We start from the raw sequence: 6,424 nt of genomic DNA on the forward strand, positions 1-6,424 counted from the left end.
GATTATTGTCATTTTATCAATAAATGCCAAATTGATTGTTAGATTCAACAGCCCAAGCTGACACTTTTTTAAGGTCTGCAGAACTGATACATGCAGACACAAGAAAATGTTATTACGTTAGGAACTGTTAGGACAGAAACTGATTCATGGTGTTTGGATACAAATGGCATCCATGCAATGTTCATATTCAAATTCACTTATGAGATACAACAGCTGTAAATAACTTAAATTTAAAGGAAATTATATTAAAATAAATTATATACATGCAATGTTATTTCTTTATTCTCATTTTTCATTAAAAACTTGCTTTTCACATTTAACTGGTTTAATGCTAACAGACGTTGGAATTCAAAATGGAACTCCAGCAGACATTATCTTTCATTCTTTTTTAAGCTTTTTTTTTTATAGTTTCGATTAAAGTTTTATTTTGTTTGATGCAAATTATGTATTTGTGTGACATAGTGTATAGAATAAGCTATACTGCTGTTTTGTAACATAATATTATGAATCCCAATCAGCATAATGGTATATAAAATAACATAATGATTATTTTCTGTTGGTACACTATACTCTATAATTTAGATGAAATATGTGCATATTCATACTAACTGTGATTAGAGAGTTTTGCACGAATATAGTTTAAACTTTAAAGAGGGTAAAATTTTTATACCCGTCATAACAATTAGCAACATTGCTTTTCCTAAGGGTTTTTATAACTGTGAGAATCATAATTTTCGGAAGTTAAAATCATCATAAATATTGAAAAAAACCTTGATAAAATTCAATATTTTTTATAATCACTACGTTTTTCTTTTGTGTTTATTCCACAAAATCTTTTCAATTACTTAAATTTTAATGCAAACAATAAATGATCTGATACATTAATTAATAATTTATTTTTAAATAATTTAACACTGAAGCATTAATGTAGCATTGAGACTGGCACATAACAAAAAAACAAATGCGGTATTAATTACTGATTTTTGTATCTACACTCTTCCAGAAATAATTAAATTAAAATTGTTAAAGAAAATATTTACAAAGAAAAGTAATAACTTTGGTTTGTAAACAAAAGAAGTTTAAATCTGACCTGATGAGACACGATTATTATTTTTATCTTTACTTAATACAATGATACATGAACTTTTAGCAAAAATGTTAATCGGAAATCATAATACTATGTGTTAATGTTAATCTATTTAACATTATAAACCACTTGTATGTTGAAATGAAGCTTTGATGAGAAAAGTAAATGATAATGAATATATTAAACCATTTCATAATAATTAATTAATAATATATATAATCAAATTAAGTTCTTTTATTACCCATGCTTTTAAATGATAATGAATATATTATAGTAAAAATAGAGTATGAAAAGAAATATCATTAGCATGATAAAAAAATATATCTTGAGATTAAAAGCCATAAAATCGGAATACATTTAACATGATTTAGTTACTTTTGCATGTACTCTCAAATAATATCATTTGTTCTCTTCAAACATATTAAAATGAAACAAAAACATATGAAAAATTTAGTAAAAAATTACATAAAAGTAATAGACACTCGAACAATTAAAAAAGGAGCAGCTTGAACATGTTTTCTGAAAAGAAAATTAATCAGTATTAGTATAAGAAACAAAGATAAATGTAGATAATCACAACATTGAATAATCTATTACTCACCTGATGTCTCGATGATGTATTTACATATTCTTAACTTTTTTACTTTGTATAACTCTTCGAGAGTACTGCATTACAGAAAACATCATAAAAAAATGTAACCTCAAACTAATAAAATCTTTTTCAACATCATCCATTACCCACAGTTATAAGGTATCACACTACTCATCTTTCACATCAAAATTTTCAACGCATGCAAGATCAAAATTTTCAACACATACAGTAATTTTTACATACTAACCTGATAGACAGTGTAATGTTTTTGCTGTGAAAGATGACATCGTTCATTTGATTAGCATCAGCATCCCTCGATTTTTTATGCATTGAGATAACATACTTGTATACATTTCCCGGATCTCTTCTTTTCTAATTGATAAAAAAAGACATTTTAAAAGATGGAATAATAGAAAATATTATCTGTGAATAAGATATCTCTGACACATTTTTAAAAACATGGTAAGAAAATCATGGCAAACTGGTGTTCAGAAAGAAAAAAAACTAAGCTTTCTGTATCACTTAGCAATCCTACTAAACTTGTGATGAGTTCTACCATTGTTTTCTTGCCAAAAAGATTATAAGTTATCTGACTCTTCATATTATCAGTTGGCATTTCATAGTTACATAATATTTTCTCATATCAAAGTAAAAGTAAAACTTAAATAAGATTAGAATTGTGAACCTAAAAAGAGAAAGAATCATCTTACAGTGTCACTTCTTTCAATTTTGTTTCTGTAGAGTTCCCATGTTTGCTGAATCTTCTTCTAACTCATCAAGAATATAAGTTGGCTTCTTTATACTTGATCTTTCACGAAGCCGATCAGCAAAACTATTCACATTCTGCTACGATAGAATTTTCTCATAAGAAAGAATTCAGATTATGCTATGATAGAAAAGCAGAAAAAACACCAGAAAACTTTTTGTATCAATCAAGGAAATAAATTAAAATTTTAGGGAAGAAGCAACTTACAGTATCAATTGAATCACTTTTCACAATGTGTTTTTTAGGTCTCCCTGGTTTCCTAGGGAGAATAACTGAATCGTTAGAATCTTCAATAATTTTTTTCGCTTCCTTTGACGGGAGCTTCTAGGAAGTCGTTCAACCAAGCCACCCACATTCTGCTAAGATACAATTTTCTCATAAGCATGCATAAATATATAACACAACATATAATACCAAGAAAAAAAAGTTAAGAACTTAAAATATTTTACCAAATAATTCTAAACATCTTTTACATTTATCAACAACTTTACAGCAAAATATCATTAACTATCATTCACTTATTGAGTAATTCCCACAATGCCTTAAATCATATTAAAATTGCTAACACAAAAATGTGAACTAACTTACAGTATCATTTCCATCAACTTTCACATCGTTTTCTGCATATTTGTCATGTTCTCTATGGAAAATCATTGGATGTTGAATCGAATGACTCATTTTCTGCTTAAAAAATGTAGAATTTATGCTTAATAAAGAGAGAACGTCAGAATAATTAATAAAATATTTAAAACAACTTGCTATCGAAAGAAAAATACATTTAATACATCTTATCATACCATGACCATGACTATTTAAATAAGCTATAATCAATTTTGTAGTAGTGTATCGATAATAAAAAAGAACATTTTATTAATGTTATACATTACTAATTCTCCCATTCTCCTGTAGTAAATAAAAGCATATTCTTTAAGTTAAAATATTATTTTTCTGCTAATAAAAAAATAAATAAAAATATCTCAAAAATGTCAAAATTTTATAATATGATTACAAAATTGTCAAAAATATATACTCAATTTCTTTAAATTTAATTCATATAAGATATTATTTATAATGTTTAACTTTTCCATGTTAGTTGTTAAATAAATTTGAGACCTCAAATAAAATTAATAAAATTTGGTTAAAAAAATTAAATTTTAAAAATGAGAAACTAAATTAATCTAAAATTTAAAAAAGAAAATCATATATATAATTAAGAGATAAAAAATATATTTAACTTAATTTAATAAGTTAAAGTGTTGCAAGTTTTAAAACGTAGATCTGAAGAGGAATGTACGTGATGATTATGTAATGTTTTTGCTGTGAAAGATAAAATCTTTATTTGATCAGCAGCCGCCATTGATTTTTGATGTATGCATTTGTTGCTGGATCTCTTCTTACCTGATAATAAAATCACAGAATATTAAACAATAGAAAATATAATTTGTAAATAAGATGGTATAAACTAACATAATGTCTAAAAAATTGTAAGTTCTAAATTCTGTTCTGAGATAGATAGACTATTTTATTTTTTTTCCTTGTGAGATGAATAAATGAAGTGATTTGTTAATGTAGTTAGATGCATATATGTTAAAAAAATGGTTAAAAATAAACATAATTAAACTTACTGTGATAGAAGAGCTTCTGCATTTAGACTTCCAACCAAACCAAAATATGAAAGACAAAAGGAAGCGGCGTAAGCGAAGAAGAGGAATGAGGCGTGAAACTTAGGGTTTTAGGTTAGCTTTATAGCCGAGGCCCACTGTCTCTTCACTCTGTTTGTAGTTCTAAAAATTTTAAATAATATTTTACTCAATAAGAAAATTATTAATTTAGTCAAATAAACGTTTCATAATACTTAATTGAATATTCATTCATAAGATTTATATATATATATATATATATATATATAATATGATAGAAAAGAAACTATAATCAGTTTAATTAAAATAATATGATAACTTCAAGAGATTATTTATCATTATTAATAAATTAACTATCTAAATCTCTATGAAAATAATTTTAGTGTTTGTAAAAAAATACCAAAAGAATTTAAATATTAGTTTATAAATTATAAATAATTTGTTTATATAATAGCCTTTATAATAAATAAAAAATTATAATTAATAACTAATTATATTCTATCACAACATTAATTATCAAGGTTTTGAGTACAAAAGAATTAGTATCTAAATTTTTCATTAATTGTAATTTTTTATTTATAATAGTGACTATTTTAAAGACTATTAATTAATAGTTTATAAATTAATATTTAAATTAATCAATTATTTTTTGTCTATAAAATTAATAACTTTTTAAAAGTTTTTATAATGAAATAAGTATTTAGTTTTAAAAAATATGGAATAAAATAAATTCTAATTATTGTTACTTAAAGTAATAAATATCAATATTATATATTTATTTGTACTAAGGCTAAATATGTAGTATTTAATAATAATTTAGACAAAATATATTAATGAATAAATGAATGGCTTCTACAATAAAATTTTATGTCTAACATCCCAAAATATAATATAAAACTATATAATACTTATGACAATTTTTAATAATAACAAGATTAATCCACATAGGAACTATAAAATTCTAATAGTCATCCAAAATAATCATGAAGTAATTTTATATACACATTAACTAATCAAAACTATATACAAGGTAACTAACTAATGTTACTAAACATTAGCGGTTCCCCATCTCCAGAGAAACCTCAACACTTTCTACTCATACCCACCGGATTATTATAGCAAAGAAAAGAAGTAAAAATACATACAAACACAATTACAAGAAAAATGGTAAGTTAGATATTGAAACAATTCATATAATACACCAACATATTCATACATCAAGCATCATACATACTTAAACCATCACATAATACAATAGATACTTCTACATCATCCTCAAAGTTAAAGCATAACTCAAAGTTATCAGAAAACAAAGAAAGAAATAATCAAAATAGGTTCTAGACTAGTAGCTCAGTGCACAGGCTCGCTATGCGAAGACGAAAACAATGGGTTCTGTTCGCTCAGCCACTACACTCGCTCAGCTACAAATGTTTTGCTCGCTCAACTAGAATACATTGATTAAATACAATAAATCAAATAAATACACACAAACAGTTGACACTAGACTCAATTATCCAAATATAAACATTGATGTGAAATCTCAGGAACCTTTCACTTGTGCTAGCCTCTACTGCTTTAGAGAATCATTGCCATACACAAGATTAGTCCATTATTATCTTTAATCAAGGTAAAATCCCCTATATTAGAACATTCTGCATTTCTCACACCGCAAAATAGACTTTCAACGTCTATCGTTCAACATTTTTAAGATTAAGAAAACATTTTTTAGATTAAAGTGTTTTGCGTTTACTATTTTATAAAACATTTACTTGTAATTACTATGTTTTAGGATAACACAAATAATTATAATTTTTTCCAACTATGGTGGATTATGATATTTGTATATGTAAGTTAACCTAATTGGTTAAAAGTTTTAGCATTTCCTTTCTTCTTCACTCTTTCACTCTTATTTGTTGGACTATAAAACTAAATCTTTTTTTTAGTAAGTGATTTTGTTCACACTCTACTCATGCACAAATTTTAGAGGTATATAACTAAGTACAAAAACAATTTTCAAATTAACATAGATTTTAAAATGTCTTGCATTTATTGTAACATCCTATTTTAATAGTATAAAACTACTAAAATATTAAGTAACATATATGATAATAAAACCACTTAGATGAAAACAAACTTACAAGAAGACAATAAATCTAGGGTTAAATATGTTTTTAGTCCCTAAACTATTGACCGTTTCTGGTTTTCGTCCCTCTTCCAAAGTAAGGTACAATTTAGTCCTCAATCTTTAAAAAACGTTCGTTTTAGTCGAAAAAACGAACGTTTTGAGGACTAAAACAAGGACTAAAAACAAAATTTTGAGGACTAAAACGAACGTTTTT

General features: G+C 25.3%; 1 long non-coding RNA gene across 1 annotated transcript; it reads right to left on the reverse strand.

The window, feature by feature from the left end:
* Nucleotides 1–1,404: 1,404 nt before the first annotated feature.
* On the reverse strand, nucleotides 1,405–4,169 carry LOC148202711 (uncharacterized). Its single transcript, XR_015784670.1, has 8 exons — nucleotides 4,071–4,169; nucleotides 3,740–3,843; nucleotides 3,034–3,126; nucleotides 2,653–2,801; nucleotides 2,390–2,522; nucleotides 1,927–2,051; nucleotides 1,689–1,753; nucleotides 1,405–1,606 (listed from the first exon to the last, which is right to left on the reverse strand). It is a non-coding gene; the product is annotated as an uncharacterized LOC148202711 (long non-coding RNA).
* Nucleotides 4,170–6,424: the final 2,255 nt, after the last annotated feature.

This window comes from Vigna umbellata, chromosome 3 (assembly GCF_029865625.1).
Source record: "Vigna umbellata cultivar VRB3 chromosome 3, Vumbellata_1.0, whole genome shotgun sequence".
NCBI classification, from domain to species: Eukaryota; Viridiplantae; Streptophyta; class Magnoliopsida; order Fabales; family Fabaceae; genus Vigna; species Vigna umbellata.